Here is a 15,216-nt window from a genome sequence, read left to right on the forward strand (position 1 = left end):
GAGATCATGACCGGAGCCAAAGCTGGATGCTTAACCGACTGAGCCAACCAGGCACACCAATGTTTATTTATTTTTGAGACAGAGAGAGAGAGAGAGCGTGAGAGAGAGCGTGAGAGAGAGAGAGAGAGAGAGAGAGAGAGTGCGCGCGCACACGCGCGCACAAGTGGGGGAGGGACAGAGCAAGAGAAGGAAACACAGAACCTGAAGCAGAGAACTAGGGATCTGAAGCTAGGGATCCAATTTCATTCTTATTATGGTAAAAACTAGTGAATATCAAGTTTTCCCAACACCATTTATTGAAGAGACTATCTTTTCCTTTTTTTAATTTTTTTTAAACGTTTATTCATTTTAGAGACAGAGAGAGACAGAGCATGAATGGGGAAAGGTCAGAGAGAGAGGGAGACACAGAATCCCAAACAGGCTCCAGGCTCTGAGCTGTCAGCACAGAGCCGGATGCGGGGCTCGAACTCACAGACCGCGAGATCATGACCTGAGCCAAAGTCGGTCACCCAACCGACTGAGCCACCCAGGCGTCCCGAGACTATCTTTTTATCATTGAGTATTATTGGCTCCTTGTCAAATATTAGCTGACCATTCATACACAGGTTTACTTCTGGGCTCTCAATGTCGTTCAATTGGCCTATATGTCAGCTTTGTACTAAGACCATACTATTTTGATTTCTATACTTTATAATCAACTTTGAAATCAGGATGATGTCTCCAGCTTTCTTTTTTTCTTTAGGTCTTCTGTGGTTCCACATCAATTTTAGGATTGTACTTCTATTTTTGTGAAAAATGTCATGAGAATTTGATAGAGATTGCATTAAATCTGTAGATTGTTTTGGGTAGTTAACAATATTAACTTTCTGATAGATGAATATGGGCTATCTTTTCATTTATTTACATCTTTACTCTTATGAAGGCCTTTTAATTTTGTGTATACAGATATTTCACCTTCTTGGATAAAATTCTTCCAAGTATTTTTTTTAATGATATTATATATGGGCCTTTTTATTATATTTCTGATAGTTCATCATTAGGGTATAGAAACACAACTAAACTTTGCATATCGATTTTGTATCCTGCAATCTTATTTAATTTGTATATTGGTTCCAACAGTTTTTTGTTTGAGTCCTTACATGATCAAAATGCGCGCACACACACACACACACACACACACACACACACACATTTACATGGTTGAATCACCTGCAAACAGATCATTGTACTTCTTCCTTTCTGATTTGGCAGGTTTTATATCTTTTTCTCGCCTAATTGCTTCCAGTGCTATGTTGAATAGGGGTGATGAGAGTGGGAACTTTATCTTGTTCCTGGTCTTAGCACAAAGCTTTTTAAACTTTCACCATTGGGAATTTTGGATTTTTCATATATGGACTTTATTATGTTCAGGCACATTCCTTCTGTACCCAACTTGTTGAGAGTTTTTATGAGAGGATGTTAAATTTTACCAAATGTTTTTTTTTCTGCATCTATTAAGATGATCATATAATTTCTAACTTTCATTCTATTAATGTGGTATATCACATTTCTTGATTTTCATGCATTAAACCACCAAGGGATTCCAGGGGAAAGTCCCCTTGATCTTGGTGTATGAGCCTTTTAATATGCTGTTGAATTTGGTTTGCTAGTATTTTGCTGACAATTTTTACATCTATCTTCATCAAGATACTGGCCTGGAGCTTTCTTTTCTTGTAGTGTCCTTATTTGGCTCCTATATCAGGTTATCCTACCCTTATAAAATGAGGTTAGGAGTGTTTCCTCCTCTTTAAATTTTGGAAGAGTTTGAAAATGATTGAGGTTAATTTTCTCTAAATGTTTGGTAGAATGTACCAGTAAAACTATCTGGTCCTGAGTTTTTCTTTGTTGGGATGTTTTTGGTTACTAATTCAATCTCCTTACTAACAGTTTGTTCAAATTTCTAGTTAAGACTCAGTCTTGGAAGATTGTGTGTTTGGGACTTTATCCATTTCTTTTAGGTGATCCAATTTGTTGGTGTACAATTGTTCATGGTAGTCTCTTACGATCCTTTATATTTCTGTGGTATCATTTGTAACGTCTCCTCTTTCATTTCCAATTTGAGTCACCTTTTTTTTCTTTGTTACTGTTGCTAACGATTTGTGAAATTTGTTATTTACAAAAATCAGGAATTCATTTTGTTGATCTTTACTATTGTTTTCTGGTCTAATTTCACCTATTCCTACTCTGATGTTTGTTTCTTTTTCTTCCATCTGCTAACTTTGAGCCACTTTGTTCATCTATTTTTATTTCCTTGAGGTGTAAAACTAGATTGTTCATTATCTGTTTTCTTAGTTTATGTGGTTATGTAACATGCCCCTTTTATGTAAACGTCCCTCTTAGCACTGTGTTTGCTGCATCCCATTAGTTTGGTATATTATATTTCTATTTTCATTGCTTGAAGATATACTTTAATTTCCTACTTAATTTCTTCCTTGACCGATTGGTTGTTCAGTAGGGTACTGTTTAATTCCACATATTTGTGAATTTTCTAGTGTCGTCCTGTTACTGATTTCTTGCATCAGACCATTGTGGTTGGAAAAGATACTTGGTATGATTTCAATATTCTTACATTTGCTAAGGCTTGTTTTGTGACCTTACATACTATGTATCTAGAGAATGTTCCATGTATGCTTGGGAAGAATGTGCATTCTGCTGCTATTGGGTAGAATATTCTGTTTATGTCTGTTAGGTCCATTTGATCTAATTAGAGTTCAAATCCATTATTTTCTTATTGATTTTGTGACCACATGATCTATTGTTGAAAATGGGGTATTGAAATTCCCCACTATTTTGTCTTGTTGTCTATTTCTCCTTTCAGATCTGTTAGCATTTGCTTAACAGTTTTAGGTCCTCCGATATTAGGTGCATATATATTTACAGTTGTGTTATCCTCTTGACATATTGATCTGTTTATAATTCTATAATAACCTTTTTGTCCCCTGTTACAGTCTACTTTTAAGTTTATAGCAACTTCAGTTTGATTGTATACAAACTCTAAACTTTTACTGCCTTCCCCACGTTTAAAATTTTTTATATCAGTATTTCCTTTTTTATTGTCTATCCATTACCAAGTCACTGTAGCTATAATTATTTTACTACTCTTGTCTTTTTAATATTTATATGAGAGTTAAGTAACCAACACATCACCATTTATAATATTGGAATATTATGAACCTGACTATATGCTTACCTTTACCAGTGTGTTGTGTGTGTGTGTGTGTGTGTGTGTGTGTGTGTATTTTTTTCCTTTGACTGGATGATTTCAAATGACCTATCTTCTAGTTCACTGTTTTTGTCCCCACCTTGGTTAAAAATTGATGTTGAAGCTCTCTGTTGTTTTTTTTTTTTTGTTTGTTTTTTTTTTTTTCAGTTCAATAATTGTATTCTTTAACTTTGGGATCTCCATTTTCTTTTTTTAATGCTTTCTATTATTTCACTGAACTTCTAATTTTATTTATGAATTGTTTTTATAATATCATTTAGTTATCATTATGTATTATAGTTCACTAACTTTAAGAGAATTACTATGAATTCTTTGTCAGACAGTTCATAGATTTCCATTTCTTTAGGACAAGTCATTGGAGTTTTATTAGTTTTCTTTTCTTTTTCTTTCTTCCTTTCTTCCTTCCTAAGTAGGCTCCATGCCCAACGTGAGGCTTGAACTCACAACCCTGAGATCAAGAGTCACATGCTCTACAAACTGAGCCCATCAGAAGCCCCTTTGTTTCCTTTGTTGGTATTTATTCCTTGATTATTCATGATCCTGTGTCCTTGGGTTGCCGTTTATGCATTTGTTAAAGTAGGCACCTCTTCAGTCTTTACACAGTGGCTTCAAGAAGTAAAGCCCTTCATTAGTCAGTCCACCCAGAGATTTGAGGTGAGCCATCTGGTGGCATCCATGGGTGGGCTTTCGCTAAAGTTATTGTCTGGATAGGCCTGGTGCATAGGTACATGATGGGGGTCTGGGTTCATTGGACAGGCCTGGCACCTAAGTCTGTGGTAATGGGCCTATTATCTATGTGTACATGGGTAAACCTAGATCTTGAATCCAGAGAAGCTATCTATATACCAAGGACCACTCAGATGGAACGAATATCTGGGCATGCACAGGCCATTCTAGTACCAGGACAGGTCAGGAGCCTAATTTTCTAAGAGCCTTGTGGAAGCTGGGACAATGGAGACCAGTCTAACACAAGAGCAATCCTAAAGCCTGGGTCATGGAATAAGCCTGTAAACTGAGAACTGGGTGACTAACCTGAAGGTTGGGTCTCTAGGGGTCTGGCACAGTGGCAGGCTGGGAGCCTGTATCTGTGGGAGCCAGAATGTAGGGCCATGGAGAATGCAGGGTCTGGTCCTGTGGAGGGTCAGGAGCCTATATCTGAGGGAGTCAGTGAAATCCAGGACCATAAGGCCTGGCCTATTGTTGGAGAATGCCTGGAGTTTGGGGCTGCAGTAGTTGCTGTAACACTGATTCTGGCCAGGAACCTAAGTCCATGGGGCTGATTGCAAGCCTGTGGTTACTGCCTACAGCTATGGGAGCTGAAAGGCCATGAGATGTACCAGGATTGGATTTACCCCAGGAGGGGTCTGATGCTGGCTGGGGCTGCTGGAGCTAGTTGGTACCTGGCTGGGCAAGGGATCTGGGTTTGTGGAATCCTACCAAGAGCCTGATGTCTTAAAAGCTGTTAGAGGCCATGCAAGGTACCTGGGGCCACAAGAGCTGGCAGACACCTGGGTGAGCCTAGAACCTACGTTTGGAACAGCCCATAGGGAAACACCTAAGGCATCTGTAGTTGACCTAGTGCTTGTGCAGGCTGGCTCTGTGGTTTGCTGTGAAGTTGGACACTTATTTCACTCTCCTTTCCCCACAGGGAAGGTGTCTCTCTCCGTGATGGGTAGCCAGGCTTGGGAGAGAGGTAATGGGGGGCAATGTGAATCTATTTTTCCTGCCTTCCTCACTGAAGCTTTTCTTATTTCTGTGCTTCACATAGGTGCTATATTCTCTCAGCTGGTATTTTTAGCTCTTATGAAGGTGTTTTTATGTGTGGATAGTGTTCAAATAAATGTTCTGGGGAGCGGGGTGGGGGCAAACACTAGAAATAACATTGCTGTCATTTTGCAGACATCACTCCCTACTTTTTTTGTTTTTTGTTTTTTTGGTTTTTTTTCTCTCTTTTATGCTTTTGCACTTCTATGAGCCCTCATAGATATTTGTTGAAGAAACTTAGAGCTAAGATTTGGGATATTCTGAGTTCAAATAAAAGGTTTCTAATAAAATTATACAAAAATCTTTTTTCCCACAGAGACAATGGAGACAGTTTTAAAAGGTGGCAGAAAAGCAAGATGTGTGTATATCTGTGAGATATGGTATTTAGGGAAAAAAAGGTGCTGTGTTTAGCAGTGACAGCCTCAATCTCAATATGCCTTAAAATGGTCATTAATAAAATTAGGCCAATCACACCTACTTTTCAAAACTTTTCTTAGAGAAAGCTGTAGAGCTTTTCTTAGTGAAGCTGTTGGAAATGAGGGAAAAGTGGTTGAAGTGGTTTTGCGTTTCAATCAAGATAAAGGAGCAGATACAAGTACTTCATTTCCCAAAGTACACAGACCTGCCCTGGGTAGCTTCCACTGTTGCTATTATTTCTAACTGTGTTGTTTTTTTTTTTTTTTTTTTTTTTGCAGTAACCACAGTTGCATACCCCTCCAAAGCCACAAGAGAAGAAAGCCATGAAATACTTTTCTGGAGCAGATCTCTGACCCTATCTCATTCTCACTCTCCTGCTACTGCTGCCATAAAGAAGTCCCAGCTTGTGGAAGCTTCTCTCATAGCACACAGGACTTTCACAGTTTGGACATACAGAATGGTGGCATTTCACTGGTGTTGAATACTCATTTACCCATAGAAACCATATTTGAAATAGCATGCTACTACCCTTCATTAATATAATCACAGAAGTTTTGAGAGAGGACTTTGCTAGCCAATATGGGAATGAGATATCTCATAGCACGTTTGCCGAAGTCAAGCCTTTCTTAGTTGCCAGTAACTACCAAATACAGTTTCGGAAAATAAACTGTTATTAGGTTGGCATTCATAGCAGTTTTTTTTTTTCCTGGAAATTTCTCTAAGACCCTAAGAAGAGTGAATATAAATATTCTGAGAGCTGTGATTATCATCACCCTACCCCATGGACTCATAGTTGTCTCCACTGTTCATACTGTTTGATTCCCTATTCTGTACATGCCCCATAGATACATCTCCATTCCATTTTTCTCCCTTCCCTCTAGACCTTTCTCCTCACAGATCTTGTATGTAGTCCAAGAGTCCAAACTCTTGTATGAGTTTCTCTCCTCAACACAAACTTTAAATTTTAACCTCTGTCACAAAAAGTAAGATCTGTGTCTCAGTTAAGATTTATGGTAGATAAGCTGTGCAGCAAATTCAATTAAAGTGAAAAGTCTGTCTCACTAAAGTCGGACATTATATATCTATTTTACAAAAGAATTAAACAATGCACACTGCCTGCAAAATCAGACCTTGCCAGGAAGGTGCCTAAGAAAAAGATCTGGATCATGGGATATATTCTAACATGAGCAAGTATTGCACCCAAGGACTATGAGCAGACAGTGAACAGGAAGAAAAAAAATCTAGTGGTTTTGGGAAATACTTAAATACTGAATTCAAAGGTCAAAAGACTATCCTTCTGTTATTCTTTTTCAATGTTTGATCAGCTAGTGAACATACTTCTTTACTGTCTGGTAACTCACCCGTTGCAAAAATTCAATAAATACAAGATAATCATAGTAATACACAACAACTATAATCACCATCATTCAGGACTGCTGTATCATTTTTATGAAGCTATTCATTCACCACAGCACCCTTCCTGACCCCAGAGATTTACTGTTCCTCTCCTGGAACCAGATTGACCTTTTTCATGTCAACTAGGCACTTCTTAAGGAAAAAAAGTAAAGTTCCTTTTCTTTGATGATTTGTCCATGGACCTGAATTCTCCTTCTTCTGTAAAGCTTGTTTCAAAAAAAAATGTGTAACTCAAAAGTTGTGCAGTAACTTCTTTCTAAACTCTCAGATCATATCATATAACAACTTGGCTTAAAAACACCAACAAGGGGCGACTGGGTGGCTCAGTCAGTTGAGCGACTGACTTCGGCTCAGGTCATGATCTCACCGTCTGTGAGTTTGAGCCCCGTGTCAGGCTCTGTGCTGACAGCTCAGAGCCTGGAGCCTGCTTCAGATTCTGTGCCTCCCTCTCTCTCTGCCCCTCCCCTGCTCATGCTCTGTTTCTCTCTTTGTCAAAAATAAATAAACATTAAAAAAATAAACCAACAAAATTTTTTAAGATACTTTTTTAGTGTGGCAGGCAATGATTTGACATCAGAGTTCACTTTCAACCTCATTTGTCTTAACTTCTCTTTTAAAACAGCTTACTTACTGAAAATAAGCCACATTTTGCATGTTTGCTGCTCACTGGCTACTATTACTTTGTCTAAGAAGTTTTCTCTTCTTGGAATGCACCATATTTCCCCCTAGATTTTTAAATGCTACCTATTATTGAGGTCCAGCTAAAACATCATTATTTACAAAGCTTTTTCTGATCACTTCATATAGACCTAATCAGTTTGAACTCCCCTGATCATTCACTTATTTTCTTTTTTCTTTTTAAGTTTATTTACTCTGAGAGGAGCAGAGGAGAGGCATGAGCAGAGGAGAGGCAGAGGGAGAAGTAGAGAGAGAATCCTAAGCAGGGTCTGTGCTCTCAGCTCAACATGGGGCTTGATCTCACAAAGTGTGAGATCATGACCTGATCCCAAATTAAAAGTCAGATGGTTACTCCTGAGTAAATGGGTGCTCCCCATTCACTTCTTTTAATATTTCATTTTTTTCTTAATATTTATTTTTGAGAGAGAGAGAGAGAGAAGGAGCATGTGAGCATGCAAGCAGGTGAGGGGCAAAGAGAGAGAGAGAGAGAGAGAGAATCCCAAGCAGGTCTCCTCATCATCAGTGCAGAGCCCCATGCAGGGCTCGAACTCACAAACAGTGAGGTCATGACCTGAGCCAAAGTCAGACACTTAACCGACTGATCCACTCAGGTGCTCCATGCTTATTACTTCTTACAGTGTATTTTATATCAAAACATTAATTAAATAGGAAAGACAAACTGTGAGATTCATCTGTATCACTACAGTGCCATTGTACCTGGAAACACTAATTAAAAATATATATATACACCTCCATGCTCATTGCAGCATTACTTCCAATAGTCAAGACATGGAAACAACCCAAATGTCCATCAATGAATAAAGAAAATGTGGCAAAGATATATACAGTGGAATATTATTCAGCCATAAAAAAAGAATGAAATCTTGCCATTTGTGACATAATGGATTGACTGTAAGGGCCTTATATGGAATGAGTAAGTCAGACAGAAAACTATGAATCCTGTATGAGTTCACTTGTAGGATTAAAACAAAACAAAACAAAACAAAAGCAAAAACCAAGCTCATGTGTACAGAGAACAGACTGGTGGTTGTCTGAGGTGGGGTATGGGCAAAAGAGGCAAAGGAGACTAAAAGGCACAAATTTCCCTGTTATAAAATGAATGTCATAGGGATGTGATATGATATACAGAATGGTGACTTTAATTAATAATCCTGTATTTACTGTATTGCATATTTAAAACTAGCTAGGAGAGTAGATCTTAAAAGTTCTCATCACAAGAAAAAAATTGTAAACTCTGTGGCGAGACATGTTAACAGGACTTACTGTTGTAATCATTTTGCAACATATACAAATATCGAATTGTTATTTGCCTGCAATTAATACAATGTTATGTCAATTACACCGTAACAAAAACAAAAAGAAATGAAGAGAAACTAATACTGGTGCAAAATTCAGTTTTAAAACCTTAGAAGATACACCTGAAATATAAAAAAAAAATGTTTTTAGTATTTTTTTAATGTTTTATTTTTATTTCTGAGAGAGAGAGAGAGAGAGAGAGAGGGAGAGCGCACAAGTGGGGGAGGGGCAGAGAGAGAGGGAGACACAGAATTCGAAACAGGCTCCAGGCTCTGAGCTGTCAGCACAGAGCCCCATGACGGGCTCAAACTCAGGAACTGCAAGATCACGACCTGAGCCAAAGTCAGATGCTTAACTGACTGAGCCATCCAGGTGCCCCTCATTAAGAAACTTTTAAAACTGCCATGAGAATCATTCTATTATTCCTATTATGACTGAGTTTTATAAGAGAAAAAACTTACCATGTATTAATATGGCAAGTATTCCTATTCCATCACAGAACTTTTAGAACTCTGTGAAATAAAATCTGAAAGCAGAGGTAAAGAGAGAGGGTCTTGCGATACAGATGGGAGGAAATAGCATATACAGATGATACTGAAAGACATAGGTTTGAACTGCATGCAACCACTTATGCATGGACTTTGTTTCATTAAATATAGGCATAGCACTGTAAATGTATTTTTCTATTCCTTATAATTTTGTTATTAACATTTTCTTTTCTCTAGCTGCCTTTACTGTAACAATCCCGTATATGATTCATAAACATACAAAATATGGTTAATTGACTGATTATGTTATTGATAAGGCTACCCGTCAATAGTACGCTATTAGTAGGTAAATTTTTGCCAAGTTGAAAGTTATGCTCAGATTTTCAACTGTGCAGAGGTCAGTGCCCCAAACCCTGTTGTTCAAAGATCAACTTGCTATAAAATCTATGCTAATACTTTATTTTAATCCCACTAAAATGTATTCAGAATTGTCACAAAGAAAGGTTTAAATACACAGCTATGCAAGATTTTGTATTTATCACTCCAGCTTTTAAATACAATGCATTCTCTCTCACACTATCATTTTACAAGTTGTTCACAGCTATTACTTTGAATCATTAAGAAATATTTATACCACCAGGCCAAACAATTTACCACATACAAAATTGTTTTAATTATGTAAGCTATTTGTTATGGCTTTAAATTCTAACTTCTCCATGGCAATTCTTTTTTTTTTTTTAACGTTTATTTATTTTTGAGACAGAGACAGAGCATGAACAGGGGAGGGGCAGAGAGAGAGGGGGACACAGAATCTGAAACAGGCTCCAGGCTCTGAGCTGTCAGCACAGAGCCCGACGCGGGGCTCTAACTCACGGACCGTGAGATCGTGACCTGAGCCTAAGTCGGACGCTCAACCGTCTGAGCCACCCAGGCTCCCTCCATTGCAATTCTTATAATGCTAGATACATTCGTTTAAAGTTTATTTATTTATTTGTTTGTTTACTTATTGAGAGACAGAGAGAGAGAGAGACAGAGAGAATGCAAGCAGGGGAGGGGTAGAGACAGAGGGAGAGAGAGAGAATCCAAAGCAGGCTCCTAATTGTCAGTGCTGAATCCAACGCAGGGCTCAAACTCATAAACCATGAGATCGTGACCACAGCAGAAACCAAGAGGCAGACACTTAACCGATTGAGCCACCTAGGCACCCCCAGAAACACTTTTTCTTTTTTTTTTTTTCCCAGAAACATTTTTATATTACTTTCATATTGGCAAAAAAAAAAAAAAAAAAAAAAATGCTATCAATATGGCTTAATTTATAGCAATTGCGGAAGTGATTTTAAAAGACCTGTGTATCATATTGGACATTCATATATATAACTAATATAGTTATTTACATATTGATAGATTGACAAGGCTTTATTTTCAGTTTTGATACTATTAGCAATAATCAAGCCTCAGATAAACCTCACTTGCTACGATACTGCCACTGCGCAAAGCTTCAGTTCTGATACTAAAGCACATAAAAATAAATTCACAGAATTATTTTTTTAATATCAAATGGGCTTTTAATCTATTTATTGTATGGCATTTAGTTTCTTACTTCAAAATGCCACTTTCGATAGATTAGTAAGTAGCCAACACATTAAAGACTTGAATCTTAAAATATTTTCTTAAAACTAATTTTGAATTCAAAATAATAAGACAGATACTATAAGTAGTAAACCAAACTCGAGTATTATCTTGATCCATAGATTATCCACTTTAGCCAACACATTTAACTACTTTTTGCACAAATCCTCATCCAGCCAAGCATAGCTATTGTTCGAAAACACCAGCTAATATTTTTCTTACTGCCCACAAGCATTGTCTGGTGACTACGAGGAGAGAAGTAGGTAAAGAAATAAGAAGGGAAAAAAGAAGAGAGGTCAACATTTGAGCTAATAGACGTTTTGATATAAATTTGGATAAATCAAATACTTGATGGTGGCATGGGTTATGGCCTTTTAACTTATGTATATTGTTTTCCATAGCTGCCATTAACTAAGTCAAAGATTATGATGAGATTTTTCACTCATCTTCTGTTATCAAAACGTAACTCTTTACCAGGTGACCAGTTTTACAGTTTATGTTACTATAGCACATATAAAAAAATATATAATTACATGAAAATCTGAGGAAATAAAAATATATTTTTTGCTAAACCTTACTTTTGTTTTTTTTTTTTATGTTGTTTTGTTTTAACCTAAGCATAGTTTTATTTTCAGACTTTAACAGAACTACCAGGCTTTATAAGTTTAGTCACTAAGATGTTCTATCACTAGGATTAATGTGTATAATTGATCTTATACCAAAATTGGTACTAAAAATAGGATGCTGCCACAATTATAATAGAAATAGTTGTCACCTGCTTAGCAATAAGGCATTCTGGTGCCAAGAAACTAATGCTAAAGGCTGTCAAGATGACTTTCCATATATTACTAAGGCAAAACATTGGTAAAAACTCCTACCTGCAGGAAATTGGAAGTCAAAATATATGCCCAGTAGTTAGTACAACACAAAAAAACATTATGTACATACACACACACTCTCATATGTGTATGCATGCATATATATAGAATATATGTATGTATATATGTATTATAATTTATGTGAAAAACAGTAAGTCCATGTGAAGCTATAGAAACGTCACCAAATACCATTAAGGATTTACATAATAAATATTAATAATTTTCTATTAAATATTGTCCCTTCAAGTTTGTCTTACTTGTCTTACTTTCTTTTAACTATTTAAAATTATACATCCATGTGTTGTCTACCTCATAGTAGTCCCTGGGATAGTAATAACAGTCAATGAGCCTCATAATTTCAAAGGAATCTCTCGTGAATATATTAAAATTTTTATGGCAACTTTATGACCAGAACTTCCCTGCTTTCAAGATAAAATTTGAGGCACAGAAGGATTAGCTGATCGACTTCGATGGAAGTCGAACAATTAACAGATAGATGAAATGTAAGTCAGGACAGTTCTATTCCAAAATATCAAGTGTTCCTATATAATAGGAAACTAAAATAGGTCTAATGAAAAGTCAGTGAAGCTGGAAGTGGCTTGGCTGGTGGCAGAAGGCTAGCTTGGATATACCTTTCATTATGGTGCCAGGACTACAGAATTCACAGGACAAACATCACCAGTGTTGATGGGGAGGAGAGGGAGTTCAATGAGCTCTTGCTGATTCACTGCTAATCACAACATCTAAGAACATATTTATGAGTAAGTGTATTACTATTTTATATCAATAATCTACACAAAGCAAGATTCTGAGGATGTCAGATGAGGTGGGTTGTGTTCTTTCAAGAAAAAGAAAAAAGACAGTGGAAATTTGCAGCTACCAAGGATAATCAAAATATTAAAATATAGCAAAATGTTTAAACATGCAGTTCATACAAAGTCTTGGAGATACTAGAAAAACTGCTCATTTTAGCTCATTTGCTATGAAAAGTTGTTACTATCATTATGTTCTCTATTGTATCATAATAAGCTTTAAAGATAGAGAAGCAATCTGGTATTTAGCTCAGGATTTTCTAGTTATTAGCTATATTACCGAAGGTTAAATTGTAGTTATTTTGGCTCTATTCATACATAAGATTTTTGTGAAAATTGCATTTGAGTGCATAGGGAGTAGCCAGTAAAGACCTTAGCTTCACAGTAGGAAGGCAGGAAATTTTATTATTATTGTGGTGGCTGTGGGACATCTCAGTCGGTTAAGCATCAGACTCCTGATTTCAGGTCAGGTCATGAACTCAGGGTTCCTGAGTTGGAACTCCATGCTGGGCTCTGTGCTGACAGTGTGGAGCCTGTCTGGGATTGTCTGTCTCCCCACCTCCCCACCCCCCATCTCTCTGCCCCTCCCTCACTCATTCACTATCTCTTTCTTTAAAAAATACATAAATGAACTTAAAAAAATTATTGTGGTGGTTGTTGCTAGATGCTATACATTAAGGGGTTGCAAGGAAAACAATGAGATTTTTATTTTGAACTCAAGTTGTTCAAGTCAAATCCTAAAATAGAGAATATAGATGTAATGCGTTTTCCTAATATTCTTAACTCCTTGTAACACTAAGATGTTACTGTTGTTTTTGTTAATAGGGAAAGCCAACTTAATCTACCTTCCATGACAAAGGATATCCAATGAGTTGACCAGCTTATTCTGCATAACACCTAATAAGTGCCTGATGCAAATCAACCTATCTCTTACAGATTCAAGTTAAAAATTCAAAACTTACTTTTCAATCATCAGAGTAGAAGAGTCATTGGATGGGAGAAGGCCAGAATGGCACAATGGTTTCAATTTTGATGTCACTCACAACTGATTGCTGATGGGTGGCTTAAGTGCTGTTTATGAAGGATTCCACTGGAAAGACTGCTATGATCTGTTAGTAAAGTCTGCCTTAGAAATGGGAGCAAATGAGAGCCCCTGACACTTGCTTAGGGAGTTATTACTAACACAAACACGTTGCCTGGAAATAAGAGGACCAGGGAAATCACTTGGTTGAAGGATTAGCTGATCCTCTTCATTATTCATCTTCCTCTTCATTATTACTAAACAACTACAAGATTCTGACCAGATGTCTGAAAAGGTATCTACTATTAACTAGCAAAGGGCACCTGCACACTAGCACACGCCCAGAGGATATTCTTGAGAACTTGGGTTGAAAGCTCTACCAGCATGTTAGATCAGTAAGAAACTTCTCGAATCTTTTTAATTGTATTTGTAAAAAAAATGATAATATTTATCTCAAAATTCTGTTTTGAGGATTTAACAAGAATGTTTAGCATCGTGTCAGGCAAATACACTTGATAGACCTTTACAACTGTCATCACGGACACTGACAGAGAACTTTGAGAGTGTGCGTGTATAAAAGGGGAAATGCATATAGGTTTTGTTTTGGTTGTTTTTTTTTTTTTTGGTGTACTCCTTTGCAAAGAGTGAAGCTTTAATTTTAGTTTTGAGATAAGGAATGATAGTTGGCACTTAGCAATTTAAACAATTCACTGAGAAACTGCCCATGAGACCAAACCAAGCACTGACAAAGCCATCCACAAAATGTACTTCTTGGGGTCACAGCATTACATTTCAACTTTAGGATAAACTGGGGCACTCAGGAATTGGCATCCTATTCTTGGCTTTGAAATAATCAAGTAAGGCAACTTGATGTTAAAATGGAATTGCAATGCTTTAAATGAGTCTGTACCAGACAGTATCCCTCCATCTATGGATTCTTGCTTTTGCAAATTGGAAACCAGAGACCCACACCCCAATAACTCAAATGATAACTACTTAAAAATGATTGAGGCAAAGTCTTTATTACTATTTTTCCTGTCCAGTTCATTACGTCTACTCTCCTTCACTCTTGGTATCCAGAGGGTTTTATGTGCCCCTGTGAACCATTTTCCAGCCCATATTATTCTTACAAAGAGAAGTCTGTTTTCTGAACTTCCCCTTGCACAGGGGTTTTCTGGAGCAATTTGCCTTTCCCTGTGGATATCTGAGAGGTCACACTGAGAATAAAATTAGCAAGTATACAATAAAAGCTAAAAAAAAAAAAAAAAAGAAAGTTGGAAAGAAAAACCCAAGCATTTTCATGTTAAATGAGAGAGAGGTAGAGAAAGGCTAATAGAGTTTAAAGATCATGTTCTTATCCCAGAGAAAGCATAAATCTACCCTTCAAGGCAATAGGGAGATGCCAGTTTAAACTTCAGAAAAAGAGCTGACTTTTATGTCAAGGTCATATTCCAGGATGAGCAACTTCTAGAATCAAGAAAGCCCTGGCAGAAATAAAAAGACTACTAAAATACAAGGGTGCATGAGTGAGTTC

At 37.0% G+C, this 15,216-nt stretch overlaps 1 protein-coding gene and 1 pseudogene across 1 annotated transcript in view; both read right to left on the reverse strand.

The window, feature by feature from the left end:
* The window catches only part of DPP10 (dipeptidyl peptidase like 10), a 640,702-nt gene that overhangs the window by 555,417 nt on the left and 70,069 nt on the right, over positions 1 to 15,216 (reverse strand). The window lies entirely within an intron of this gene.
* LOC122228887 lies at positions 10,685 to 10,840 on the reverse strand (annotated as a pseudogene).

This window comes from Panthera leo, chromosome C1 (genome assembly GCF_018350215.1).
Source record: "Panthera leo isolate Ple1 chromosome C1, P.leo_Ple1_pat1.1, whole genome shotgun sequence".
In the NCBI taxonomy this organism is placed as follows: domain Eukaryota; kingdom Metazoa; phylum Chordata; class Mammalia; order Carnivora; family Felidae; genus Panthera; species Panthera leo.